The sequence below is a fragment of the Castor canadensis genome, chromosome 7 (assembly GCF_047511655.1).
Source record: "Castor canadensis chromosome 7, mCasCan1.hap1v2, whole genome shotgun sequence".
Classification (NCBI taxonomy): Eukaryota; Metazoa; Chordata; class Mammalia; order Rodentia; family Castoridae; genus Castor; species Castor canadensis.
Window position 1 is genome coordinate 12,544,395 of NC_133392.1, and position 15,059 is coordinate 12,559,453.

Below are 15,059 nucleotides of genomic sequence, written 5' to 3' on the forward strand. Positions count from 1 at the left end.
ATAATAAATTTGATTGTGGTAGGGCAGGATTTTAAAAAATAATTCCTCTCCTGAAACATTGCATCTGTTGGTCTCAAACTGTCAGAAAGAACCCTTGGCAAATCAGAAACAGATGAAGGTTGACTATTTTATAATTTCCTATATTTTACATTGATTTGTATAAATCATTGTCCCTTCCTCACATGGCCCTCAAATAAATACCATGACTGTGAGTTATTCCAGAAGTCTGTGCATGACGGTGTTGAGGCAGGCTAAAATTAGGGAAAAGTTCGGGACTCATAAAAATATGACTTAATAGTGAATGTGTGTGTAGGTTGCTCAGAGATGGCTCAGGACCGCCCTCACCTGGCCAAGGAACCACCCACGCCCCTCCCCACTCACTGATTATTGGATGGGAATCACCGAGTTCCTTCCTTCCCTTAGCGTAAGTTTTAAAAGCCCATGGAGAAGAGAAGTACAGTCTCTGCTTCCCAGCTTCCACCTGTATTTCCCTTCCCTAACTTTTTTAAATAAATAACTTTTTAAAAATAAATCCAGTTACACACACATGTCCTGCTATAGACTCTTCCCTGAGGGACCCAAGGACTTTGGAATTCTTTTGATCACAGACTGCTCTGGTGCTGTTAATGGTTTTAGTTCAAGTGTGTCTAGCAGGAAAGGCAAATCCATACCTAAAGATTCTAGCCAGGAGTGGTGGCTCGCTCCTGTAATCCTAGCTACCTGGGAGACTCCGATTGAGAGGATAGACGTTCCAGGTCAGCCCAGGCAAAAAGTTTGTGAGACCCCATCTCACTGGAAAAAAGCTGGGTGTGACAGCATGTGCCTGACATCCCAGCAATGGTGGAAAGCTTAATAAAAGGAGGACCTTTATCCAGGCTGTTGCAGGGGACTCAGACAGAGACTGAGAGGGCATCAAAGCTTTCAGGAAACAAGTTTATTAAGCAAGCCGGCAGCAACTCAGTGGACTTGCGTCCAAAGGCTGAGCACTGAGAACAAAGGGGCTTTTCTTATATACCATTTAGAGCAGGTTACAGAAATGGGAGATGGGGGTACAGCTTGTCCCATACATAATCACATGTTATTTCATTAGCTGCTTTAACCTCACATGTTATTTCATTGGTGATGTTCCCCAACTCCGGTTTTTCTTGTGTCATTAATCTCTCTTCTCCCTTCCTGCCACAAGGCCAGCCTGGGCAAAAAGCAAGATCCTATTTCCAAAATAACCACAGCAAAAAGGGCTAGGGAGGCATGGTAGAGTGCCTGCCTAGCAAACACAAAGCCCTGAGTTCAAACCCCAATACTAAAAAAAAAAAAAAAAAAAAAAAATTCTATTCCCAGGAGAGAGAAGTGCTGCCTCTCCCATGATAGAAAAAAATCCAATGTAATCCACTTGCCACAGATCACTGGCTGGTTCCCTTGGGGAGTGGGGACATATTTGTAGGCAGATGGATATTGTGGAGTGGAAGTCTGTGTTGCATGTATAACATCCATCCAGGACACGGTGGCCACTTTGGTGTCAGTGCAGAGTCAGTGTTCAGCAGTCCCCAAAAAGTCTATTGTCCTTTTCCAAGCACAGGAAGCCAGTCACTTTAGGGAAGGCTGGATTGGTGACAGGCCTTGAATGTAGCCCTTCTCACACACTCTTTTTATGATGGGATGTAAGGTCTGTGTCTTTTGCTTTAAACGGGAGCTGCTCTTATTCTGAAAAACAGAACAACTCAGACGAAAGAGCGCTGCTTGGATCCTGAATCAAAGCAGTAAAAGGTGAGCCCATTCTCTCTCTTTCTCTTTTCCCTTTGGGAATCTTGGGGCAACATATGCAAAGTCTGGCTAAGCAGAAACTATCATCCTGAGAGTCCTGGAGGGAGGTGGCTGAGGGGTCCCAGCTCTTCCATTCTCAGCCATCTGAGTCCACACAGCTTCATCTGCCAGACATCTGAACGGGGCCTTCAGACGGTCCAGCTGCTAACCTTTGAGCTCCTCCAGGGGAGGCCAACATGATAAAGAGAACTTGTCGCCACTGAGCCCTGACATTTATGAGTGGAATAAATGCTGTAGTTTTTTTCTTTTCTTTTCTTTTCTTTCTTTTTTTTTTTTTTTTTTTGAGACAGGGCCTCACTATATCACCAGGCTGGCCTCAAACTTGGGATCCTCCTGCCTCAGACTTCTGAGTGCTGTGATTAGAAGTGAGTACCACCATGCCTGGCCTTTTTTTCATTTTTAAAATGATTAGCATACATCAATTGTACAAAATACTGGGTTTCATGATAACATTTTCACACATGTATATGATGTACTACGAGTGGTCATACTCACCCCCCATCACCCTCTTCTGTCCCCCCCATCCCCTTCCTCTTCCATGTATTTTTAAAAATTGAGATTCCACGTTTGAGAGAAAATGTGATACTTATCCTTTTCAGACTGGCTTATTTACCCAAACATAACACTTCCAGTTCCATCCATTTTATTTATTTATATATACATGTGTATATATATATGAAATATATATGTATATATATAAAATATATATACATATAAAATATGCATATATTATATATAAATAATTGTTTTATATATATATCAAATTTTTCTTTATTTATCTGTTGATGGGCACCTAGGCTGAGTTCATAAGTTGGCTATTGTGAATAGTGCCTTGGTTAATGTGGGTGTGCAAGTGTCTCTTGTATGCTGACTTTGATTCCTTTGTGTATATGCCCAGAGTAATATAGCTGGATCATATTTAGTTCGAATTATAGCTTTTTTGCGGAGCCTCCGTACTGATTTCCATCGTGACTGCAATAATTTACATTCTCAACAACAATGTATTAGGGCTTCTTTTTCCCCTGCATCCTTGCCAGCATTTGTTGTTTGTTTCACTAATGATGGCCATTCTGACCAGGGTGAGATGGAATCTCAGTGTCATTTTGATTTGTATCTCCCTGATGGCTAAAGATATTGTGTATTTATTGGCCATTTGTACTTCTTGTGAGAATTGTTCAATTCTTTTGAGAACAGTCTGTTCATTTGCCCGTTTATTAATTGGATTGTTTATTCTTTTGGTGTTTAATTTTTGGAACTCTTTATATATTCTGGATATTAATTCTTTATCTAATGAATAACATGATGCCTGACTTCAAATTATACTACAGAGCTATAGGAAGAAAAAAAAACACCACATGGTATTGACACAAAAACAGACATGTAGACCAATGGAATAGAACAGAAAATCCAGAAACAAGTCCACACAGCTAGAGATCAAAACTTAAATAAGTTTTGATTAAGGTGCCAAAAACACATGTTGGAGAAAAAATAGTGTCTTCAAGAAATGCTGTTGGGAAAACTGGATATTCACATGTAGAAGACTGAAACTAGACCCCTATTTCTTACCCCTATTTCTTTCTTCAGAACTTTTATTATGAAGGTATGGTGAATCCTTTTCAAAGGCTTTTTTCTGCATCTGTCATTTTTTCCCTTAATTCTGTTCATGAGCTGATTATGTTTACTGATTAGCATATGTTGAACCATCCTTGCATGCCTCAAACAAAACCAACTTGATCATGGTGTACAATCTTTTTTTTTTTATTCATATGTGCATACAATGCTTGGGTCATTTCTCCCCCCGACCCCACCCCCTCCCTTACCACCCACTCTGCCCCCTCCCTCTCCCCCCACCCCCTCGCTACCTGGCAGAAACTATTTTGCCCTTATCTCTAATTTTGTTGCAATAATAGGAAGGAACAAGGGTTTTTGCTGGTTGAGATAAGGATAGCTATACAGGGAGTTGACTCACATTAATTTCCTGTGCGTGTGTGTTACCTTCTAGGTTAATTCTTTCTGATCTCACCTTTTCTCTAGTTCCTGATCCCCTTCTCCTATTGGCCTCAGTTGCTTTTAAGGTACCTGCTTTAGTTTCTCTGCGTTGAGGGCAACAAATGCTAACTAGTTTTTTTGGGTGTTTTACCTATCCTCATATCTCCCTTGTGTGCTCTTGCTTTTATCATGTGCTCAAAGTCCAATCCCCTTGTTGTGTTTGCCCTTGATCTAATGTCCACATATGAGGGAGAACATACGATTTTTAGTCTTTTGGGCTACAATCTTTTTAGTGTGTTGTTGAATTTTGTTTGCAAGTGTTTTATTGATTTTCACATCTACGTTTATCAAGGAAATTGGTCTATAGTTTTCCTGTTGCCTCCTTTCAGTTTTGGTATCAGGTGACGCTGGTTTTGTAGAATGAGTTTGCTAGCATTCCTTTTCTTTCTACTTTATGGAATAATTTGAGCATTTACATTAATTCTTCTTCTTTCTGGAGGCTCTAGAGGAGAATCCATTTCTTGTTCATTCAGACTGTTGTCAGAATTCAGTTCCTGAGGTTCCAAGACCAAGGTTCCTGTTTTCTTGTTTGTTATCAGCTGAGTGCTGTTCCAAGTCAGTAGAGGCCACCTATATTTCTTGGCTCATGTCACCCTTCCTGAGGGTTACATGAGAGAATTTGGCAGTGACTCTATCCTGTCCTGGGCTTTTCTTTATTGGGAGACTTTTTATTCTACCTTAATCTCATTGCTCATTATAGTTTTGTTTAGTTGGCTTATATCCTCGTGGTTCAATTTTAGTATGTAGGTGATAAGCATCTAGAGATTTATCCATTTCTTCTAGATTTTTCAATTTATTGGAATTTAAGTTTTCAAAATATTCTCTAATGATTCTCTGGTATCTATTGTAATATCTCTACTTATATCAATTTGGGTCTTCACTCTTTTGGTTAATTTGGCTAAGGATTTGCCAGTCTTGCTTATTTTATCAAAGAACAACTCTCATTGATCATTTGTATTGTGCTCTTAGTCTCTGTTTCATTTATTTCTGCACTGACCTTTACATTTCTTTCTGTCTACAGTGGTTGAGTTTGGCTTACTCTTATTTTACTAAGAGCCTGAGATAGTTTTGAATTTGTAAGCTACCTTCCTCAGTCTCCTAAGTGCTGGGATTGGGATTACAGGTTTGTAGCACCACATACAGCAATAAGGGTTTGTTTGTTTGTTTGTTTGTTTTGTGGTGCTGGAGATTAAATCTAGGGCCTTGAGCATGCTAGGCAAGCCTCTACCACTTGAGCTTTTGTTTGTATTTTGATTTTTGAGATAGAGTCTCACTATCTTTGCCCAGGCTGGCCTTGAATTTGTCATCCTCCTGCTTCAACTTCCTGGTATCTGGGATTACAGGCATCTGTCACCATGGCCAGCAGTGATTTTTTTTTTTTGTGGGTTTGGATTCAGGGCCTTAGGTTTGCTAGGCAGGTGCTCTTTCCACATGAGCCACTCCACTAGCCCTTTTTTTGTGGTGGGTTTTTTTGAGATAGGGTCTTGCAAACTGTTTGCCCAAGGTTGACTTTCAACTGTGATCTTCCTGATCTCTGCCTCCTGAGTAGCTATGATTATAGGTGTGAGCCACTAGTGCCTGGCCAATTTTTTTTTTTGTGGTACTGGGGTTTGAACTCAGGACCTCACCTTTGCTAGGCAGATGCTTCACCACTTGAGCCACTGCACCAGCCCTAGAATGATTTTTTTAGTGTAGTCACTCACAGCTATAAACTTCCCTCTTAGAAACAGCTTTTACTGTATCCCAGGAGTCTGGTAAATTGTATTTTTGTTTTCATTTGATTCTAAGAATTTTAAAGTTTCCCCCTGATTTCTTCAATGATCTGGATCATTCAAAAGTACACTGTTCAGTCTCCAGTGTTTATATATTTTCTATACTTTTTCTTACTATTAATTCCTAATTTTATTCCATTATGATCTGATAAGATACAAGAATTCCTTTCTTTCTTTCTTTTTTTTTTTTGTAGACATTAAGACTTCTTTACAGCCTAAAATACCTATTTGGAGAAAGTTCTGTGGACTGCCAAGAAGAAAGTGTATTCCATAGCTGTTGGATGGAATGTAGATGTCTGTTCAGTCTATTTGATCTATGGAGTGGTTTAAAACTCAAGTTTCTGCACTGATTTTTTGTCTGGATGATCTATCAGGAGTGAGATGATTAAGTCACTGTTACTGTGTCTGGTCCTATCTGTCTCTGTATGTTCACTAGTGTTTGTTTTATGAAATTGGGTACACCGACATTTGGTGCATATATATTTACAATCCGTGTGTCTTTAAAAATTTTTTTTGATAGTATTGAGGTTTGAACTCAGGGTCTCATGTTTGCTAGTCAGGCTGTCTACCACTTGAGTCATGACCCCTTGCTTTAGTTTTTAGATAGGATCCGACACTTTTTGCCTAGGCTTGCATATCTGGGATTATAGGAATATACCACCATGCCTGGTTAATTTTTTGAGATGAGGGACTCACTAACTTTTTGCCCAGGCTGGCCTCAAGCAGTGATCCTCCAGTTTCCACCTCCTGAGAAGTTGTTATTATAAGTGTGTGCCACCACATCTAGCATAAGAATTATGTCTTCTTGATGGATTGTCCTCTTTATTAATATGCAATGACTTTCTTTAGCCCTTCTGACTAATTTTGGCTTGATGTCTGCTCTGTCAGATATGAGCATAGCCACTCTTGCTTATTTTCTGATTGCATTTGCTTGGTATAGCTCCTCCTTCCTTTCACTTTCAGTCTGTGTGTCCTTGCAACTGAGGTTAGTTTCCTTCAGACAGCAAACAGTTGGATCTTTTTGTTTTATTTTATTTGGTTTGGTACTGGGATTTAAACTCAGGGTTTTGTGCTTGCAATTGCAGGTGCTCCACCACTCCAATCCAGGATTTTGATTTTTAATCCTTTCAGACTATCTGCATGTTTTAATTTGAGAGTTAATACTGTTTACATTTAGGGTTATTATTGAAAGGTTTGTACTAATTTCTTCTTCGTCTTAGAGATTTTCTGGCTTACTGAGTTAATAATGTTTGATTCTTTTCTAATTCTCATTTGCTTATTACCTATTCTAGTGAGATTTATTCTTTCCTGAGCTCTCCTCCTTGTGCACATCTTTCTTCCTCTCCATTCTGACTTAGTGCTCATGAATTTCTTTAGTTTATGCGTATCTTGGAAGGTCTTTATTTCTTCTTCTGTTTTAAAGGCTAACTTTGCTGGATACAGTGATTTGTATGGCAGTTATTTGGTTTCAGGGCTTGAAATCCATCAATATATGTTCTCCTGGACTTTATGGTTTCTGCTGAGAGCTCCACTGTTATGCCAATAGGTTTCTCTTTGTAAGTAGGTTGGCGGTTTCTCCTGCAGCTTTCAGTGTTCTTTCTTTATTCTTTACTTTTGGCATTATAACTATAAGAATACATGGAGGCTTCTTTCCTGGTCATGTCTATTTGGAATGCTAAATGCCTCCTGCACCTGGATGTCCATTTCTTTCCCTAGATTTGGGGAAATTTCCACTATAATTTCATTGAGTAAGTTTTCTATGTCTTTAGTCTGTATCTCAGTTCCCTCTTCAATACCACACATTTATAGGTCTGGTTTCTTAATTGTGTCCCAAAGTTCTTGTGTGTTGTGGTCGTGATGGCTATCTGATGTAGTAATTCCTCAGCCTTGTCTTCAATCCCTGTTACTCTTTCTTCTACCTGGTCTACTCCATTGTGATGCTTTGCGTGAGTCTTTTATTTGACTTACTGAGCTTTTCACTTCCAAGATTTCCATTTTTTCCCCCTAGAGTCACTATCTCTTTGCTGAATTACTTATCCAAGTATTTACTTCATTTGTATGTTTACTTGCATCCTCTTTGAGGTCATTGATCACTTGTAAAACTATAATTATGAATTCCTTGGCATTTTAGTATTTTTGATTTAGCTGTTGAGAAGTTATGAACTTTTGGAAGAGTCATGTTGCCTTGGTTTTTTCATATTTCCTGTGTTTTTATGTTGTGATTTATGTGACTGTTGGGATGGATACCTCTTCTGGTTTAATATGGGGGCCTTCTTAGTAAACAGCCTTCTCTTGAAGGCTTAATCCAAGTACTACTCAGAGAGGATAAAATGAAGTACCATAACAGCCATAACACCCAAACAAACCAAGCAAAACTTAATTAAAGCCACCTACTATACCACCAATAACTATGGAAAAGAAAATGACAAAATAATGTAGAATAAACTATGAAGTTAACAATTAATAGAGGTCATATTAAAAGAATAAAATAAAGAAGAAGGCAGGAGAAGGGAAAAAGAGCAAGCAAAGTTAAAAGAAACAAGAAGAAAAAAGGAAAAGAATGTAAAAAAGAGGAAAAAAGCCAGACAAAAATATCTGATAAAATAAAAAAAATAGGTAAATACAATCAGATATGGGTAAAAAAAGGAATGAAAATTAAAAACATAAAAGTAAAATAAAAACAATAATAAAATATGATAATAGGAAAAAAATTAAAAAAAGATAAAGAAGTAAAGAAACTTCTTTCTGGATCCTCTAATACTAGAATCCTCCAGGTCTGGGGGAGGGGAGTAAGGGGTTCCATCTGGAGTCTATTGTATTTTTGAGTGCTGTCCCCAAGTGTGTTGGAGAGTGGGGGCAGCAAAAAGAGCACCCAGTTCTGTTCTGGAAGGAGAGAACCAAGGGAACCCAGGCTTCTGTATGCCAGTCTGTGTGCCTTCAGACCCTGCTGAGCTATAAACCACCAAGTGGGAGGGAGAGGCTGGGAGACCCCAGTGATATGCCAGACCTGGGCTTGGAGCTCTCAGTCCCAACTGGCAGCAAAACACATGTGGTAGAGGCCAAGTGGTCCACCAACCGTGGGCTCGGAGTGCTCAGTCTCTGCAGTGATCCACAGGCGATGGGGCTTGCTCCCTGTCATGGAGTGTGGGGACACTAGCCTGGTCCCTGTTTCATCAGCCTCTCAGCAGGTCTGTCTGACCCTGCCCCTCTCACCACTGCTTCTCATGGCTGTCTCCCACACAGATACTGTGTGTCCCTAGTCTCCCTGACTTTTCCTTATTTTCCTTTTGTGATTTTTCCTTATTTTCAGATGGTGCCTGGCAATAGCACTCTGAGGTATGGGAAGCAACACAATGGATTTTTTTTATCTTATTTATTATTTTGGTGCTGAGGTCTGAACTCAGGGCTTCACCTTGTGAGCTCCAGGGCTGCCAGTGCACTGTTTGCATGTTTTGGTGACTTACTCTGTGGCCATGAGCTCAGGTGTTTGTTCTTCAGGCTGATGTCAGTAGGAGCCGCCATTGAGTCGAAGGACAAAGTGGAGATGACACTCCGTAGTTCCCCTTTGACTCTGGATCCCTTTGGAATGGAACCACCTCTTTAGGTTGAAGCACTCTGCACTGAGCGCTATGGGGATGACTCTGTTTGCACCCTCCCTGCTCTGTGGCCTGGACCTTGCCAGGTGTGTGTGTGTGTGTGTGTGTGTGTGTGTGTGTGTGTGTTGCTAAATGAGCATCTCACTCTTAGTTCACTGCACTCATAGGTGGCTTTGGGTTGGGCCATTGGTTTGGCCCAATGCTGGACCCCCAGATAGAGAAGGAGAGGTCACATGTGATAAGGAGAATGGCTGGCAAGTCACGCAACCTGCTGAGTTCTGGTTTCATTCCCTCGCTAAACTATTTCATGACCTCAAGCAAATCACCTCTGCCCTCATGCCACATGTCTCTCGTGTGTCCTTCACGAAATACATGTAAATCAGAGGGAACCTGGGAATCTGGGCGCCTTATCCAGGATTCTTGGTTGCAAGTGTCAGAAAACCATCTGAGTCTGGCCCGAACAGAAAGGAAGATGATTGGCCGATGAAACTGGGAAGTGTGAGTGATACCGGCTTTGGGAGTGGCTGGATCCAGAGCCTCAGGACTTGCCTCTCTCCACCTCTCAGCAGAAATGGCCACCTGCAGATGTAGGCTTTGCTCCTATGAGCTTCCCGAATATTAGGGAAGCAGCAGGCAGCAGCCCAGAGGCTGATCCTCTCCTCTCTTCCACTCCGTGGTTCCTGGACATCTCACCTGAGGTGCAGTGATAAATTTGGATCCTGGGTTGTTCATACTCTGGGGGAGGCAGACAAGTACACCATGAGCCATCACACCAAATAGACCGCTTAGTAGCCTGGAATCTCTGGCCACATAAAGTGCTGTTGGAACCCAAAGGAGGCAGTAATTAAATGTTCCTGGTAGGCCAAGAAGGGCTTCTCAGAGGAGGTAGCATCTCTTCTGGTCTCATCTCTCTTTTCTTTACTTTCTGCCTTCAGTAATGGGTGGTCAAGACCCGTGTGTGATTCAGGGCTGAGCCCAGAGCAGATCCTCAGCCTCTGGTCCACCTGAGTGGGAATGTAAAGAATTGTGGCCACAGCTGCAGGTCTGGTTATTGGGAACTGAATCGCTTCCAAGGACTCCTTGAGGTGCCGGGCTTCACATGTCTAAATATGGAAACTTAATAACCATACTTGATGTAACTGTCTATCTCTGTCTGTAGCACTCCAGAGAGAAAATTAGTCTTGGTGTTTGCAATTTTACAGACATTAGGGGACTGGTGAAAACAACATTGACTCACGAGTTGGAGGGTCTGAAGTGGCAGAGCAGGCCTGATTGCCTGGTTGGACTATTGATAGATAGAACTGTACAGTGTGAGAGGTGGAGGGTCTGTAAAGGTGCCGTGATTGTAGGTAAAATTACGCCTGTATGTGTGCATTCCCTAGGGAGACAGTTCACTGCTTTCATCATATTCACAAAAGGTTCTGTGACCACAAAAATACTAAGAGCCCTGCATGGAGGTCAAGTTCCTTAATTGGTGGTGGAGGGACATGGAGCCTGCAAGGAAGCTGTGTCCAAGAGAACCCCTCAGGTCAGTATCTCAGCTGATGCTGAACCTCAGCTGTTCAGATTCTGGGCAGGAGAGGTCCTCTTCTAAATTAGATGACCCCAAGCCTGACCATCAGAAGCCTGTGGGGGAACAGTCAATAACCCGGCTTTCAGTGCTGCTCCAGTCCACTGAATCAAGGTACTGGTGAGCCACAGGAGCCTGCGTAGTGGCTTTCCATATGGTTCTCATGTCAGTCACCCAGAAGTAGTGCTAGGACAAATGTTTAGGACCCTAGTGTGAGAAGAAGTATGCTCCAAATGAGTGGAGAATCAGGGGCTATCATCCTTTTTTTTTTTTTTTTTTTTTGGTGGAACTGGGGTTTGAACTTAGGGCTTTGTGCTTACAAAGTAGGTGCTCTACTGCTTGAGCCACATCTCCACTTCATTTTGCTCTGGTTATTTTGGAGATGGGGTCTCACACTGTTTGCCTGAGCTGGCCTCAAACTGCAATCCTCCAGTTCTCATTTTCCCATGTAGCTAGGATTACAGGCCTGGGCCACCACAGCCAGCAAGGGGCCATCTTTGATTGGGGGGTGGTGGTGCAAGTGGTTGTGTAGGGGGTTTCCAATACCATCTCAGATTTGGTGATTCAATAGAAGGACTTTCAGGACTCAGCATAGAGTCAAACCCATGGCTAACATTTATTGTAGTAAAGGATACAGAGAAAAATAGCAAATGGAAAAGGCATGTTGGAAACCAGGTGTTGACTTCCAAGAGTTTTCTCTCCTGGCACTAACACAGGAGGTGCTTAATCCCTCTGGCAACAGATTGTGACAACAGGTGTGAGCACTGTCACTAGGGGCACTTGTCCCAGTCTTCTTGGAAGAAACGTTTATTCAAGTCCTTTATCCATTTTGAATCAAGTTTTTGTTGTTAAATTTTAGGTGTTCTCTATATAATCTGGATATCCATTCCTATCATTCATATATATATATATATATATATATATATATATATATATATATATACATACAAATATTTACTCCATTATGTGGGTTGCCTTTATACTCTGTTCATACTGTCTTTTGGTGAACAGAAATATTTAATTTTCACGAAATCCAATTTGTCTAGTTTTTCTTTGGTTGCTTATGACTTTGGTGTCTCATTCAAGAGATCATTGCTAATTCTAGTGTCATGAGCCATCTCTCTGTTGTTTTCTTCTAAGAGTTTTCTCTTTTTTTCCCCCTTAGTCCATCTACTTAAAGATTTGTCAATTTTGTTGATTGTTTCAAAGAACAAATTTTGGTTTCATTGATTTTTCTCTATTTTTAAGTCTTGATTTCATTTATCTCAGCTCTAATCATCATCATTTTCTTCCTTCTGTTCACTGTGGGTTTTGTTTGTTCTTTTTCCAGTTCCTTGAGTTATAAACTTAGGCCATTGATTTGAGATGCTTTTTGTTTTTTAGGGTGAGTGTTTATATCTATACATTTCCTCCTTAGCAGTGATTGATTCTTTTGCTGTGTTCCATAAGTTCTGGTATGTCGTGGTTTTGTTTTCATCCATTTCTAAGCACTTTCTGATTTCCCTTGTGATTTCTTCTTTGGTCTGTTAGTTAACAGTGTGTGTTTATTTTTAATGTCTACAAGTGTGTGAATATTCCAATTTTACTTATGCTATTGTTTTTAACTTTAACTCATGTGGTTGGAGTACATACTTTATATGATTATATAAACCACACATGTATATGTATATATATTTAAATCTGTTGATAGAACTAACATATGTTCTATCCTGGAAAATGTTCCATGTGCACTTTGGAGGAACGTGTATGTTTGTTGTTGAACGGAGCATTCTGTGTGTGTCTGTTAGATCTTGTTGGTTTATTCTGTTGTGTAATTCTCTGTTTTCTCACTTCTGTGTGCCTACGCTATCCATTTTTGACAGTGGGGCATTGAAGTCTCCAGATGTTATTGCAGAACTCTTTATTTCCTGCTGCAATTTCATCAGTTTTGCTTCATATATTTGATGGCTTGTTATTAGGTGTATAAATGTTCATGACTGTTACTTTTTTGCTGCCTTGAACCCTTATCAATATATAATGTCCTTCTTTCTCTCTTGCAAGTTCTTCTTTTTGGTGGTACTGGGGTTTGAACTCAAGGCTTAATTCTTTTTTTTATTTATTTTTATTTTTTAATTATTCATATGTGCATACAATGCTTGGGTCATTTCTCCCCCCTGACCCCACCCCCTCCCTTACCACCCACTCCGCCCCCTCCCTCTCCCCACCACCCCCTCGATACCCGGCAGAAACTATTTTGCCCTTATCTCTAATTTTGTTGAAGAGAGAGTATAAGCAATAATAGGAAGGAACAAGGGTTTTTGCTAGTTGAGATAAGGACAGCTATACAGGGAGTTGACTCACATTAATTTTCTGTGCGTGTGTGTTAATTTCTACGTTAATTCTTTTTGATCTAATCTTTTCTCTAGTTCCTGGTCCCCTTCTCCTATTGGCCTCAGTTGTTTTTAAGGTATCTGCTTTAGTTTCTCTGCGTTAAGGGAAACAAATGCTAGCTAGTTTTTTAGGTGTCTTACCTATCCTCCTATCTCCCTTGTGTGCACTTGCTTTTATCTTGTGATCAAAATTCAATCCCCTTGTTGTGTTTGCCCTTGATCTAATGTCCACATATGAGGGAGAACATACGATTTTTGGTCTTTTGGGCCAGGCTAACCTCACTCAGAATGATGTTCTCCAATTCCATCCATTTACCAGCGAATGATAACATTTCGTTCTTCTTCATGGCAGCATAAAATTCCATTGTGTATAGATACCACATTTTCTTGATCCATTCATCAGTAGTGGGGCATCTTGGCTGTTTTCATAACTTGGCTATTGTGAAAAGTGCTGCAATAAACATGGGTGTGCAGGTGCCTCTGGAGTAACCCGTGTCACAGTCCTTTGGGTATATCCCCAAGAGTGGTATTGCTGGATCAAATGGTAGATCAATGTGTAGCTTTTTAAGTAGCCTCCAAATTTTTTTCCAGAATGGTTGTACTAGTTTACATTCCCAGCAACAGTGTAAAAGGGTTCCTTTTTCCCCACATCCTCGCCAACACCTGTTGGTGGTGGTGTTGCTGATGATGGCTATTCTAACAGGGGTGAGGTAGAATCTTAGTGTGGTTTTAATTTGCATTTCCTTTATTGCTAGAGATGGTGAGCATTTTTTCATGTGTTTTTTGGCCAATTGAATTTCTTCTTTTGAGAAAGTTCTGTTTAGTTCACTTGCCCATTTCTTTATTGGTTCATTAGTTTTGAGAGAATTTAGTTTAAGTTCCCTATATATTCTGGTTATCAATCCTTTGTCTGATATGTAGCTGGCAAATATTTTCTCCCACTCTATGGGTGTTCTTTTCAGTTTAGAGACCATTTCTTTTGATGAACAGAAGCTTTTAGTTTTATGAAGTCCCAATATCTATACTATCTCTTAGCTGCTGTGCTGCTGGGGTTCCGTTGAGAAAGTTCTTACCTATGCCTACTAACTCCAGAGTATTTCCTTCTCTTTCCTGTATCAACTTTAGAGTTTGTGATCTGATATTAAGATCCTTGATCCATTTTGAGTTAATATTGGTATAGGGTGATATACATGGATCTAGTTTCAGTTTTTTGCAGACTGCTAACCAGTTTTCCCAGCAGTTTTTGTTGAAGAGGCTGCTTTTTCTCCATCATATATCTTTAGCTCCTTTGTCAAAGACTAGTTGGTTATAGTTGTGTGGCTTCATATCTGGGTCCTCTATTCTGTTCCACTGGTCTTCATGTCTGTTTTTGTGCCAGTACCATGCTGTTTTTATTGTTATTGCTTTGTAATATAGTTTAAAGTTGGGTATCGTGATACCTCCAGCATTGTTCTTTTGACTGAGTATTGCCTTGGCTATTCGTGGCCTCTTGTGTTTCCATATAAATTTAATGGTAGATTTTTCAAAATCTTTAATGAATGTCATTGGAATTTTGATGGGAATTGTATTAAACATGTAGATTACTTTTGGGAGTATAGACATTTTTACTATGTTGATTCTACCAATCCATGAGCATGGGAGATCTCTCCACTTTCTATAGTCTTCCTCAATCTCTTTCTTCAGAAGTGTATAGTTTTCCTTGTAGAGGTCTTTCACATCTTTTGTTAGGTTTACACCTAGGTATTTGATTTTTTTTGAGGCTATTGTAAATGGAATTATTTTCATATATTCTTTTCATTTTGTTCATTATCAGTGTATAGAAATGCTAATGTTTTTCTATGTTGATTTTATATCCTGTTACCTTGCTGTAGCTATTGATGGT

At 40.1% G+C, this 15,059-nt stretch overlaps 1 long non-coding RNA gene across 1 annotated transcript in view; it reads left to right on the plus strand.

Annotated features, from left to right (window-relative positions):
• The window catches only part of LOC141424741 (uncharacterized), a 167,477-nt gene that overhangs the window by 13,557 nt on the left and 138,861 nt on the right, over window positions 1–15,059 (plus strand). The gene's annotated exons all lie outside the window — the stretch shown is intronic.